The following is a 15,694-nucleotide window of genomic DNA, read 5'->3' on the forward strand; positions in this document are numbered from 1 at the left end:
GAGCTCTTTTGGGTTAGTATTTTTGGCTTCGGCTCTTTTTTCTCCTCCATTCCGATGGTTGATGACTTGTTTGCAAGTAAAACTCTTAAACTTATGCAGTTATAATGCTTTCCATGATTTTAGAATAAGAGTTGACACGATCAAGTGTGTCCTTAGAGATCTGTTTAGAAACACTTTTTGAAGAAAATTCAGCTTTATCGAGACCAATCGAGCACGAACGCATTTCGTTCTCAAGATATCCAGCAAAATCATGTAAATTAACTCGGGAGAGGTGTGGAGCTCTCTTGCCGTCTTTTTGAAACTTGCCTGGTTATTTTCAACCACCATATTCTTCACTCTTTAGTTATTATCATTAGTTGAAGTAGTCCAAGGTCGTCTTGAACGAGGAATGTTTTCAGCGATCTCTCGACCGTCTTTGAAGGGTTTGTACGACTCCCAAGCTTGTGTTTTTGATAACACTGTAGCACCGTAAGGCTTTTGAAACATTCGCAACAATTCCGCATACGAAACTCCGTTAAAAATAAAAAACTGTGAGAGATTGTTTGTTCCATATTTTTATCTATTGTAAAAATCGCAAGGTACTACTGAGATGAAGCGACTTAAGCAGCTGCTGTAATCAAACTGCTTGACAATTGTTACGGCTTTCTTCGTGGATTAAACGTAAAAAAAACTTGACTACAAGTTATTGTCGCGTGAAAAAACGGCAAATTGATTAAGTAGCGGTGTTTAAAAAAAGGTGAATTTAGCACAAAGTTTTGGTTGTTTTTAACGAAATCAGACCACAGAGCTTGTAAGTCATTGTATGCAGAACTCGAAAACGCGTCTAAAGTTAAGCTCAAGAGCAGATTGAACTGAGCGGCTATACTTTTGAAGACTATAATTAAAAAATATACCAACTAATCACTAGAAGTTTGAGTAATGTATTTTTAAAGGTTTCAACATTTCCACATTTTTTTTTAATTTGTCACAAACAAACCAATAAATTTTCGGCATCCAAAATAACCCAAAATACAAAACAAATCTTTATAAAAGTGCTAAGAGCAACATACATGCAATTAAATGACAACCTGCTTTAAAAACCCCCAATTAATTTGCGATTATTACCCACAATTACGAATTTTTCGCTTAAAAATTTAAAACCCCTTTTTGTGCTTTCCACTTCGAAGCATTCCGCTGGTTACATTCAAAATATAATTATGCGTTAATTTGCACAACAACTCCTTACTCCAGCTTCACAGTTCGTAAACCTTTTATGCCATAAAGCCTTTTAATGAATACAAATCATTAACACGTCGTTTGCTGTGGCAAGTTAATTCCACCATCCGGACATTAAGAGTTATTTTCGAAGCATAATTGTTGTGGTTCTTTTGTCTGTTGCATGACAAAGTCTAAGCTTTAATTTTCGGTAAATGAACAACAATAAGAAAAAACAATAAAAAATCAAGATGTCGCTTAGCAACGCGCGGGTAAAGCCTTGTGTAGATTACAAGCTAGCTTTGCACGCGCCACCTTACTCCGAGAATGAGCGCGCTGGTGAGCGTAAAATTTATCAAATACACTTGTGTGCTGACGTATGCTTTGCAGACAATATGCAACATCTTGGCGCTGCGTCGCTCTAGCTGGAAGCGATTGTTTCCAGGGACAGCTGTGTAGCGCCTTTAAGTATGCTACATGCTAGCATTTAATTTAATTTTTCCTTCTTTTTCCGCTGGCATTGCGCGGTGCGTTCCGTTTTGTGAAACTTTTGTAGCTGACGCAATTATTCTTTTATATTTTTTTTTACTTCTCCTTATGTGCTTTTCTTCTAACGTTAGCGTCGCGTTAATTCTTCGCGCAACTCGTAATTTTTCGAGTTATCGTTTTAGTACAATTAAAGAGTTGTTGCGTTAATAATCCTTTGGTTTACGATATGCGCTTCCACATTGTACCACAGAGGTATGAGCCAGCAATGATACATTCATTTTTTGATCCTTTGCTTTAAGCTTTTTGTCTCCAATGCAAACAAACAAATACCCTTGAGAATAGGACATTACGAAAGCCGTTTAAAAGTTATGTACTCGTACAGTTAAAGTTATGCTAGAATTGTACTGAGCAACCATAAAGTACACCATGTCGTATGAGCAACAGTTATACTGTAGAAGTTATAAAGCACTTGTATGAAAGCTCAGTTATTAGGATAGTTTGATATAAAACTTTAACTGAGTATAACTGAGTATAGTATATATTTTATAGAGCGAAACATTTTTTATACAAATGCTGTTTATTCAAATTTGTATAGATAATTGCTTCATACAAAATGACATATAATCTGATGATATTATAAACATCGACAACTTTGTCAGCTTTAATTCACAAGGTATTGTTTTTGAGTAAACTTTAGTAAGAATTTTAGTTTTATATCACGCATTGCTGATTTTTTTTTTATAACTAAAAGTTATACTTTATAACTTCCGAATATTTCATGCTGGGCACTTTGACTGCTGTCACTATAATAATTATTTATGTATCTGCCAAAAAAGCAGTTTGAATTTAATGAATGAGTCGTGGCTTGTCCGAAAAATGTCTTTATTCTATTTTTAAACCATTTGCTGCAAAAGCACCTTCCAGCTGGTGTATGGAACCCACAGAAAAAAGTCCCTTATTAAAAGTAATATTTTTGCATATTTTGCCCTTTTGAATTAACCTTTTTTAATGAATGAAATATATGCATTACATCCAAATTATTATGAGGCTCATAATGTTCTATTTATAGTTAAGTAATAGTAAAAAAATTGTGCTAAGAACTCGAAAAGGGCAAGAAATGTGTACCAAATGCACGAAAATAGAAGTTATTCGAATGAAATAAGTATTTATATAAAGCTTAGAATAATTCTTTTTTGATATGCCATTCAAGTGCGTTCAGACTCAGCTATGAAATGACATGACATAACAATGTATCTAGTCGCTTCACTCACAATGAAAACGTTGAAAATGTTGCTTTAGTGAAAGAAAGCAACTAAGACACTGCCTGGAAAGAATACCACAGCGGGCATGAGATAGAATTTGCCCACGGTAAGATATGTCTGTCATAAGAGGCGAATAAAATCCATATTCACTATGTCTGCATTTTTGGCTTGCCCAGCATAGTCTTTGTCACAAAAAGTGCAATAATACTCAACTTGAAATGATATTATAGACTTTGAATAACACTCTTTCTGATGAATTGACATTTAAAGTTCAAGCGACAAATGTCACCAGCCATGGAGTTTGTTTGGTGCTCAACTGGTAGTAGCAAAAGCTATAAGGTCTGACCGGAGACATAAGGCTGGTACCACGGGGAACGGTTAGCCCTTAAAGTTCGTTTCAACTTGCTCATTGGGTTTCACCCTTTGGGGAGATTTGTGGTGGAATTGGTTTAAACATAAAGGCAGACAAAATTGAAAAATTCAATTCCGTGTGGAGTCGCACTGCGGACGGGTGCCGGACCCACAGCACGGCAGAGGTTTTTGATCGGCCGCAAACTCGACTAATAAAGAAAAGGTGTCCCTTCTACCCGACCAATTATTTGGGGCGCTGGTCAACGCATGCAAGAGTTGCAAGAGTTTGCAATGTTATGTTAGTAAATAGACTGTTACTGAGTAACTTAATATACTTTACATGATAACCCTGTTATATGGCTGTACATGGTAAAATGAACTGTTTGTTAAACGATATCCTCATTCTCGTTAAGCTCCTCTAAATTATTTCTAAAAATATTGACTGTTAGAAGAACACATCAGAACAATGAAAAAGTGACCCAAAAACTGCAGCTTTGAAATGAAAAAGGACCCAGCAATATGGCAGAAACACCATAGTGTATGGTCAAACTTAAACAATTCTTATTTGGGCTGCTCGTTGTATAGTATTTTATTGAACCTTACTTGTGAGCGTAACAATCTTACTAAGGTTACTTAAAATATCCATTTCTAGTTATTTTCAAAGTCGGTGAGGAAAATCTCTTTGAAATCGATGGGCTGATCAACTTGAAAATTTTGCACAACTATCTTAGAAGAATTTATAAAACCTCTGAAGTGAAAACTTTTTACAAAAATCGAATTCTATTTTGGGAAGACGGAGATGAGAAGGCCCTTATGGCATTTATTGCGGTGGCCACATAAAGGAAAGAAAATTCGGTGTGTGATTCGTGGTGGCAGAGAAATTCCGTCTCCGAGTCCTGGCATTCACCCCGGTGGATGAACCGTCTAACCAAAATCCGCACAAAAGCGAAGTAATTCAATATATCGCTGGTTTGAGCCCACGCCCCGACGGAAGAGAAGCACAACGGAACCAAAGATGCCTTTTATGAGTGCTTGGAGCGCACCTATGAGAGCTGCCCCCGCCAAAGAAGTTGTCTTTCGGTGAATTAAGCATCCAAACATCTCCAAATGCGTTGAGGCTGATCGACTTCGCCGGGGCCCGAAATATGGTTATCTGTAGTACTATATTCCAGCATAGGAATATGCATCAAGCTACATGGCTGTCTCCGGATCGAAAAGCCTTCAACCAGATCAACCATGTAGTGATAGACGGAAGACACGTCTGCAGTGTTTTAGATTTGCTTACGCTCCGAGGTCCTAACATCGACTTGGGCAACTATATTGTTGCAGCCAAGATACGCACCCGCCTCTTTGCAGGAAAAAGCGTATGTCAGCAAACACAAGGAAGGAACAACTTGTACGATGAGGAGTGCCGTGTCGCAGTAGCCAAGGGGAGAAGGACGTTGCTTCACTTGGAATCTCTAATTGGCGTCAAACAGCGAAAAGGAAAGATGACAGGCTCTGCTATAACCGAGTACACCGTATTTTCGATAATAAAGAATAACAAGATTTTGAGAAGGCACCATTTTGCCGAAACTTAAAACTTTTACTATCCGTCGATCATTGCCTGTATTTATCTCTTTGTATAATAATAGTTTTTTTGGTTTTTGAATTCCAATTAGTTTTAAGCAGCAAACGGAAAGAAGTTGTCGTCATTGCCAAACACCTTTTTTTCGGAAATCCTCCTGGAAATCGGCTACGTAAGCAAGGATATCCAAAAGTTTTCAATCACCGTTTATTAAAGTGCTTTCAATCCTATATATTTACAATATTTTTTATTAATTTCTGATATAAAAATGTCTTCAAAAAACTAATCAAAAATCGCGTTTTTTTTACTTGCATGCGGATACTTTCGTGTCCTTGCCACCAATCAGAAGTAAATAAAGCATTCACCACTTCCACCTAAAACCAAAATCATAATTCATGCAGTTTTCTGTTAATTACCTAATGCTCTCTGACTTTCGGTTGCCACTCTTAGGGCAGTCATTGCCACCGGGTCAACTGCTGGACCATTTAGAATGCATTAGGCTGCACCAAATACTCATAGCTCAACTAAGAAATATAGGCAATTTGTAATATTTTATATATCCTTAGAAATTAAGTGCTCGGCACACAAATACCAGCGTTTAAAAGTGTAATTTTCAATTTAACAGCAACAGCAAGGGCAGCAGTTGAAGGTAAACATTTAATACTGATTGCTTGCGAGACAGAAAACTAACTAAAGCCAGCTTGCCACAAAAATGCACTATATACACATATATAACATACATACATACATATATGTTTATACTATAAGAAGCAAAGAGCAGATATTTATGAGCAATGTATGTTACAAAAAGCTGATCACACACACACACATACATTTACTAGGAGCTGTATTATTGAGCCCTCTCTGAATTTATTTCACTTTTTTCTCGAATGAAATTTGCCAAAAATACACAGCTACAACGAGAGCACATGCAGAGTGGCAGCAGAAAAGCAATTTGCTTTTATTTATTGTAAAACATTGGAAATATGCTTGAGTTGTGTGTGTGTGTTTTGTTCGATTTGCTGAGCTAACAACTAGCAGGTAACTAAAATATTGCTTCCAGCACTTGAACTTAGCACTCACTCGCCCCTCCACTTCTACACCACTTCACCCCTCAAATTCGCATGTGTGCGTATGTGTTGATGCCTTAGATTTGAGAATTGATTTGTTTACCGTAAAATCTCATATAATTGCATCTTGCTGCTGTGCAAGGCTCTCAAGTGGAAAATATGAATTTCTTAGCTGAACAGTTTGATTTTCAGTGTTATTTTAATTGTACAGTTACGTACAACTAAACTTTGCAGTTGCAATTCGGTATTATTTAAAGCTTATAGTTTGAATTCCAAGCTTGCTAAGCTTAAATTTAAGGAAAATCTTTAGAATTTTGTTCAAAGTTCATTTTTCAAACTACGAAACCATTTTATTAATATTTTTTATGCCCTGAACCGGGTATATTGAGTTTGTCACGAAGTTTGTAACATCCAGCAGGACGCGTCGGAGACCCTATAAAGTACATTATAAATGATCAGTATGTTGAGCTGAGTCGATCTAGCCATGTCCGTCTGTCCGTCCGTCTGTCTGTATATATACGAACTAGTCCCTTAGTTTTTAAGATATCGTTTTGAAATTTTGCTAACGTCATTTTCTCTTCAAGAAGCAAGATCATGCGATTTAACGCCTTTAGACTATTTTTTGTGGGGCTACGTCAAGTCTAAAGTCTACAGAAATAAGCCAGCAACTATTCCAGCTTTGGAAGACAACATTTCCGAAGAAATTCGGGCTATACCGGCCGAAATGCTCGAAAAGTTGCCATACTTTCCGAATGGAACGATCGAACCAATCTAACGTTTCAAATAAAGAATCGATGAGATTTTGCAAATTAAAAAAGTTATCAAGCTCTTTAAAAAATCACCCGATAGTGGAAAGCTTTCAAATTTGACAAGATATATTCACGAAATTTGGTATAGATTATTTTCTAAGGCAACAACGTAATCTCCGAAGAAATTGCTCAGATCGGCTTACTATAGCATATAGCTACCATACAAACTGAACGATGCTGAGCTGAGTCGATTTAGCCATGTCCGTCTTCCGTCCGTCTGTCCGTATATCCCTCAGTTTTTAAGATATCGTTTTGAAATTTTGCAATCGTCATTTTCTCCTCAAACCTCAAAAAGCTGCTCATTTGTCCGATATCGGACCACTATAACATATAGCTGCCATACAAACTGAACGATCGGAAAAAAGTTTTTGTATGGAAAACTTTTGCATTTGACAAGATATATTCACGAAATTTGATAAAAGTTATTGTTTGTAAAAATAATGTAATCTCCAAAGAAATTGTTCAGATCGGCTTACTGTAGCATACAGCTGTCATATAAACTGAACACATAGTTACCAAAAGAAATGCAACTGTGAAGGGTATATTTGCTTCCGTGCAGCCGAAGTTAACGTTTTTTCTTGTTTTCATTTAAAATAATAAAGTAGCTTTACAATGATATCAAAGTGCTTTAGGATTAGAAAAGGAATATTTTAGTAATAGCCTTACTTGCATAGAAGAGGAGAAAGCAACTTTGTTAAATTTTTAGAAAAACTTATTAATACTTTGTATTATGCACACATGCGATGAGAAACTAACTCGTTCATAAAAACTCAAATAAAATTTGAAATATTCTCACAAAATTTTAAATCGATCCGAGTAAAATTTTAAGATTTAGACCCTCCGGAAGTTTTGCATATCAAGCCATGTCAGTGCAAACACGAGATTTACATGTACCAACGAAATTGTGAGACACCCATGGAGATGAGATCTCAACAGCTGAATTTTCAACATTTTTATATTAACATTTCAGGAGGCATTGTTGAAATATGTGTGTCATATCATATTTGGAATATATGATTGTTTATATTAAAAATAATCATGAAGATACTTTTTTTTGTCTCTCTGAGACCCACCTAACCCCTTAAGCTCGTTTTTAAGAATGTGTACACACACTAAAAGACATATCAATATGCCGGCAAAATTAAAAAAAATTGAAAAATTCACAAACTAAAAGTAATTAATTTCAAAACATTGAGTTCTGAATAACTCTAAGTGTAAACATTTCGGTTCTTGGTTTATATATTTCAAATTTAATAACTGGCGATCCAAGTAGAGACCCTTTTTTAACGGCCTTGTTTTGACAGATCATGCTTGAGTCATGTAAAGCGTCATATTATTTTTGCTGTGTATTGTTTAGTATTTCATCATGGAAAGACTTATGCCTGAACAACGTATACAAGTCGTTTAACTTTATTACGAAAATTCAAGTTCTGTGAAGAATGTGTTTCGCGCCCTTCGCTTTTCTTATGGTCATCATAGTCGGCCTACAGAGCGTACTCTTCACAACAACATCACCCAACTTGAGACCCTCCATTCGTTATGGGATAATATCCGACTAAATAAACGACATCCAGCAGTGGATCTGTGAAAACTCACCATCGTTAAGGACGACCCAATGCTACAACACGACATGACGATTCAAAAATACTTAGAGAACTAAAAAAGTTTACAGATAAGTGGGCAGCAAGCACGGTTAAAGCCGTAAATTTGAAAGTTAATAGCCATTCAGCACAAAGAAGAGCGTACGCAAGTGGACTAACAAGTAGCGCAGCTAGAAAGCCTTTTAAATCAAGAAAAAATCTACTAAGATGATTATAATTTGCTCCGGAACACATCAATTGGTCAGTGTAACGATGAAAAACAATACTTTTCTCTGATGAATTAAAATTTAATTTGAAATATTCAGACAGAATGAAAAGAGTTCGCCGACCAAAAAATAAGAAGTTAGATCCCCGATACTGCCAAGGTACTACGGTTAAGCACGGTGGAGATGGTATTATGGTATGGGTATGGGGATGTTTTTCCGGGTTTGGTGTTGGACCTCTTCATCAATACATCAATACAGCTTTTGCACGGTCAAATAGCATGTCGAGTCGAACGGGAGTTTTAGTTCGTTGGCCGGTTTGGCCGCCAGTATGCCGGTTCAAGCCTTTTGAATGACCTTTATGTCTACATAGCGTTTTCCTTTCATGGGCAAAAGCATTTTTCCGAAAAGGAAGAAGTCGCACGGTGCCAAATCAGGTGAATATGGGGAGTGGTTTATGGTAGAAATGCGATTTTTGGTCAAATAATCGGTCAAAATGATGTCCTTCGAATGTTGGATTCTGAGCAATTTTTGGTCGTCAGTCAATTTGTGCGGAACAAACTCTGCACACACTTTTCGTAAGCCCAAATGTTCGGTCGAAATGTGATAAATCGATGTTTTGGAGATGTTCGATTTCATTTCCATGAATTCACGCACAGTTTCGATGGAATTTCCGGTGATCACGGATATTGATTGGCCCACATGTTGATCGTCATTTATGTCCTCACGACCACTTTGAAAGCGTTGAAAGCACTCATGCACTCTTCTACGGGATAGGTAATCATCCCGATAAACTTGTTTTATCAATTGCAACGTTTCGGTAAACAAAAATCAATTATTTTACGAGAAAACTCGATGCTCGAGTAGAATCCGAATCGAGTTTACCATCCCTACTGGCAGCCATCGCGTGTACATATAATAACCTCTGCACAATAACCACCACAAAAAAAAAACTATTTTTTTTCATGTTATTTATATGGAAAACAGAAAATTTGAAAGAGGCACCTCTTAATATTAATATTAAGAGCTCATCTTTTGAGTGACTTCCTTTTTCACATTTTCGAAAATTTTTAGCCTATTTTTCAGTTGAAAAAAAAAGGTTGACTCTGAATGACACACCCTAATGTACATATATAAATTTGAACTTGTCTCGTATGCGTTTTATGAGCACATTAAAAGCGTAGAAGCCACTCACTGACATGCCTTTATGTGAACCGAGCACGCCAAAAGTGACAGCAAGCCAGCTGTGAATGCAAGTATTTCAATTTTTATGGCGAGAGGAATGCAACAAATCAGTGCGGTTAAAAGAGTCGAAACGATGGCAGTAAACTTCATGTATAGTAAATAAAGAGGAAAAAGTTTAAATGCACATTAAATGGCTGTAAGGAGCACTGGCAGCGCAACAGTAAAGATGAAGAATGTTCGCTTAAAAGACAACGACAAAGCCAGCTGCGCAGCAAGCACGCTCAATGACAAATACGCACATGTGAGTGTGTGGCGCACAAATAAACGTACACATAAAACGGACTGTAAAATTTATCAAGAAAACGCTAAGCAAAGCATAGCTGCAGAGCTGCGTCACAGAGGCCCCCCTGCAAGCGCCGCACAGCAGCAGTGACACACTGACATAAAAACAAAAGCTTGGCGCGATTACGAATCGTTCGCTGTTCTTATCCTTCGCCTCTGTTGTTACACCGCTCCCTTCAAAACGTTTTTACGTGCCACTCGTTGCTTATGTACATATCACATGCTGTGCTCGTATGCGTTCGTGCGCTCGAGTGTGTGTTCGTGTGCGTTGCCAGATAAATTAACATAAAATCGCAATAAATTCTTTTTGTTTTTTGCACTGCAAGTGATTTGTTGCTGCATTTTTTCGCTTCACATTTTCACTTTCACTATATCACGCTCGCTCTCACTCACACTCTCTTACTCGCTCTTCCTTATTTGTCACTCATATACAGAGTGTGCTTTTCCTGTGTCTGCGTCCTTCGCTTTCGCTGTTATCTTTATCCACATTTTTTATGCGTGTAATTTCTTCTTTGTTTATTCTCGACGTTTCTTTTTTTGTTTGCCAACATGCAAATTCTTGCTTTTTTATAGCACTTCCGCTCATGAGTGTTTACATAAATAAAACTCAATTCTCTTATGCCTGGTGTTTGGAGAGTCATAGCGTATAAACGCAGGCACATTGCTGAGTATAGCAAGTAAGGTGGAGCTGAGTTCGGTAGAAATACATACTACGGCAGTTTAGTTAGATGGATGAATATTCATATATGTATAAGAATTAGGTTCTCATACGGTCCAGATTTGTTTCATTTTTGACTTCCAATGTCATTATGCTTAGTTGACCTTCTCCTTTATTTCTAATTACATTTCGTTCTATCTTCCTGCCGTATACAGAGTAAAGTCAACTAACGACATAAAGATAATTTTTTCATAATATGAAGTCCCAAAATGTTGAAGACCTGGCCTATATGAAGATTTGGTTTCATTTGGACATCGTTCTTAAGGGTTAGGTCCCATATAAAATTAGAACCATTTTTGATGTTTTTATGAAAAATGAGCGTAATTCTAGAGCTGATTATACTACTAACCAAACAACAAATGTTATATATTAGGTACACAACTAAGCTCTCGCTGTCAATTTTAACGAAAATACAAAGTTATTGTAAAAAAAATAGTTCAGAATGAATTATGCGGAGTATTGCTCATCGATAGTGATATCATTTTCCCATTTTTCTTGCAAAGCTGGTAAACTGTTACGGTAAAACTGTTCATCTTGCGATGCCATCCAAGTATCAAACCATTTTTGGTGTCGTCTTGTAAGGGAACTGTTTCTGAGCCAGACCTTGTGCCATTCAATGGAACAAATAATAATCGGACGTTGCAATATCTAAGGAATATAGCGGGTGTGGTATGACATCTCATTCAAACGTTTTCAGGTAGATTTTAACGAGTATGACAACGTGATGCCGTGCTTTCTTATGGTGCAAAATTACTTTTTCGTGACTATACTGGTATTTAGGTCATAAAGAACTCAAGTTTTTTGCTTCTGAATCATTCCAATTGCATGTAGTCTCTTTAAAATTGCTTGCCAGGTGACTCCCAATGCTGAGGCAAGTTTTTCTTGCATTTGATACGGATGGCCCTCGAGCAACGTCTCCAATTTCCCAACTTCGAAAGTTGTAACGCTATGAATATTTGTACTTTTCTAACTGATTCTGTGGGAAATATTTTGAACATCTTCATACGTACCATTGTGTCAAATAGATAGTGCAAAATGTGCCACACATTTCGAAATTGCAAAAACAAAATGTGCGGCACACACAGATTGTATATCCACAAGCTAATCTCAGTGCCATATTTTTAGTGAACTGTTTACATTAGAATAACAAAGAGTGAATTTTTTTGCTTACATATAGACAAAATATACATATCAGAACAATATCTTATACATAAATATATAATAGTATATTCACCGTTTGCTTGTAAGAATGTCTAACCTAATTCCCTTGAAATTCGCTATACACTTTGCCTCTCTTTTGATTAATTGTTTTATTTTTTTAGGCGTCACAGTGAGGCAGTCAAGTCGCATTTCGTGCTGCCTCGCTTTTGTGAACTGTCTTATTTTGAGGCAAAGGCTGACGAGTTCTCTTTTTGTAAATGACTAACAGCAAAGCTGTGGAACTATTTAGAGTTTTTCCTTCTTTCTTTCTTATACTAATCACACCTCTATTTATTCGATACCAAGAAAATTGTTTTACTAGAATTTCTTTATCAGTTTGTGCAACAGCATACGTCTATAGTAAGAAAGAGTTACCACACAGCATGCATATATATGTATATATAGTAGAAAATATTTTAACAGTGTTGAAGATAAATTAAGGACAGGAACGAGAACAAAATAGGAAAAAAGGATAATCTTCTGAAAAAGTTTGCGTACAAAGGAATAAAAACATAACAAACATTAATTTAAAGGAATAATGCTGGTTCTAGTAACTAGTTAGGTGCCCTTTACCCCACCGAATTAACGAGATTTAACGTCTCCTCCGGTGTGATTTTGCTCCATTCTTCAATGATAACACCCTTAGCATTTTTTGTTCGCAAATTGGACATTCTAACAAATCCCATAAGTACTCATTGGGCGTATGTAATTGTTTGGACACATTGGAACAAAGCCAAAGTTTCAGTGTTATGCAGTATGCGCATCTTCAATCCCAGTTTTGCTGAACTTTGCTTCAAATTAATTAATTATATCCAAATAAACTATCCTGTCCATTGTTGACTCAAGTAACTTTATGTTGTGCAATTCGGTACTAGGCATATACCCCCACACGATTACACCACCATCAACGTGTTTTACTTTTTTGTTTATTGAGTGCAGTACCGTGTGTTTTCCAAACAAGCTTCCCTCCGTTTATTCCCAATATGCAAAATATGCTGTCGCCTAAGAAAATAAACCATTTCCAAAGCTCCACCGGCTTATTAATATACTCATTGGCAAATGCAACTCGCTTCTGCCTATTCGACAATGAAATGAATGACTTCTTCCGTGCGACTTGATTCCGATAACCAACTTTTTTGAAAATTTTGCACACGCTGACACTGCAAATGGTTTTCTGGAACCTTATTATGCTTCACTTTTCCGAAAAGTGTTGCTCTGGACTGAGCTTTAAACTGATAAAAGATTATTCAGTTAAAGAAGAGCATTGCATGGCAAATACTTTTAGGAAGCAGGAGTCCTTTTATGTTTCTCATAAGACCATGTAAGCATACGTGAAGGAGGTACGGCTTTTTTGGGGTTGGCTCAAGTCTTTTAAACCTCAAAAATAAGATAAAATTAGCATTGAATACTAACCTTTTGCAAATATGAATACCCAATTAATTTTCAAGTGAACCTGATTCAAATTTCGTCCACTCTATAATGTAAATATTCGCCTTTAATAAATTTTACAAGTAAATACAATCTTTTGTAACCTTTTCACCAATGCCTAAACAAATAGTATATTCAATCAGCGATTCAACAATAATGCACTAACAAACCACTCATATACTTCAAATATTAAACCATTTTCAAAGCAAACAAATAAATATTCCAAATTTGCTTAGAAAATTCGAAAAATGTGCGAGAACAATTTCCGCTACTTTCTTCGGCATAACGGAAATCGCCGAACCCCATAAACGCTTGGCATTTACAATTCAATAAGCAAAGTATGGCTGATATGGGCCACTCAGCGCCAGCAGTGACCAATATGTGCCAACAATGAATATGCCTAGTAGGTACTTACATAAATAACGGTTCATGGCATTCTAAAGTATCGCCTTTCACTTACATTTTCCTTGCTTTAAAAGGAAAGTCAACTGCAAACCTCATGTGCTTGAATAGTAATTGTGAAAAGTTCATTTTAGGGTCGAAGTAATTCTCTCTTAATGACAAAGTGTGTGCGTGTACGCGCTTATGTGTGTGTGTGTGTTCATACATAATCGCCCATAACATATTGTGTCTTGTAGTCCATACGCATACAAAGTACGGCCAGGCTATCGAGATGGAACGACAGCAAATGAGTGGAAATATTATTCAATGGCTTGACATTTGCGTCAATTTGACGTACTTTGCTTCGTTTCCTCTATTGCTGGTCTGGGCGGTCGGCTCGAAGACGACAATATGGCGCCACAATCAATTTAGAAAACAAAAGAGCCATATGAAGATTTCTGCTTTCTTTCGTTTTGCTTTGAAAATGGGCTCACACACATAGACACACATAGAAGCTTGTGCGCAGTGGGAAAGCAAAGCAGCGTCAGTGAGGACAAATCCGCACACAATAACAGCAACAACACAGCAGCTCATAACAGTCGGAGTAAACGACCTGACACAATAGAAGCTCATGTAAACCAAATGATATTTAATAAAAAAAGGCTCACATAGAATAAAGTTTCAGGCCTCGGCTATTACCCGTCCTTACAGCAGCTGGTGCTGCGTGCGTGTGCGAGTAAACGATAGCAAAGTAAATAAATTAAAATTTAAACAGACGCTCGGCATGTAATACCCACAATACGCTTTTATGTCGTGCTTTTTTCACGTTTTAGTTGGTTTACAAAACTGAAAAATATTAATATGTGTCCTTGCTCGTTTCCATCTAAAGACAGCGGATATGAGTGGCTTGTGCCCAAATGCTTCACTTGTGATGGGCAGTATTGGTCCGCCAGTCACTCGTGCGGCATTTAAATAAAAGTAAAGAAGGTGAAAAAGATTATATAACAATATTTGCTCAAGCTTTCGTCGTGAGTGCTTAAAAGCAGGAGATAAGAAAATCGAAATTCGCTTAATGTCGTTTCGAAAGACTTGTGTCCGTCCCTCATTCTCTGAAATATAAACTGACATGTATCACATAGCGCTTCTCTAAATATTTTTCTTTCATTTTTAATATTTTTTTTTTGCGTTCGTTTACAATCTATATAATAGTCCCCCTGCCGAAAACCTACAGACTTGCGTTGAGATAAATAAATTCATCAATATTTTATAAATTCGAAATTGATTGCTATAAAAGTGTACCTTGTACATATACATACATACGTTATATAAATATACATAAGTGTGTGTGTTTATAACCACATGCGTATAAATAGTTGTGTTAAGTTCGCACACGTGCTTTGAACAATCATTCTGTGCATGTTACGTATACGCAGTGTAGTACAACGCTGTTGGGTGAGTGAATTGCGAATTCTATGAGTTTAAGTCCAATGATTAATGACCATTTCGGGTAACAAGTCAACCTTTAGTGTGTGTAGCTAGCATGGCATTACGAAGGGCTCAGGCGAACTGAGTTTTATGAGCTACAAATTGGATGTTTTTGAATCGATTATTTTCTGAAATTTTGCACTCCTCATTTTCTTCACAAGAAGCTGTTGATCTTGTGACACCGCTGATATTAGTTCACTATAGCATATAGCTGCCATACAAATTGATCGTTGAAACTCAAGTCCTTGTAAGAAAAACTTTTTTATTTGAGAAGATATTTTCACGAAATTTGACAGAGATTATTGTCTATGGCCTTATAATTTAAAGAAACAATTTTTAAATCAGGTCAGAATAGCATATAGTTGTCGTACCAACTGAGCAATTCATATCAAGTTCTTGTACGAAAAAC

General features: G+C 36.6%; 1 protein-coding gene across 2 annotated transcripts in view; it reads left to right on the top strand.

Moving 5' to 3' along the window:
- Nucleotides 1-15,694, top strand: part of LOC120771012 — a 160,561-nt gene that overhangs the window by 121,219 nt on the left and 23,648 nt on the right. The gene's annotated exons all lie outside the window — the stretch shown is intronic.

Source organism: Bactrocera tryoni, chromosome 3 (genome assembly GCF_016617805.1).
Source record: "Bactrocera tryoni isolate S06 chromosome 3, CSIRO_BtryS06_freeze2, whole genome shotgun sequence".
NCBI classification, from domain to species: domain Eukaryota; kingdom Metazoa; phylum Arthropoda; class Insecta; order Diptera; family Tephritidae; genus Bactrocera; species Bactrocera tryoni.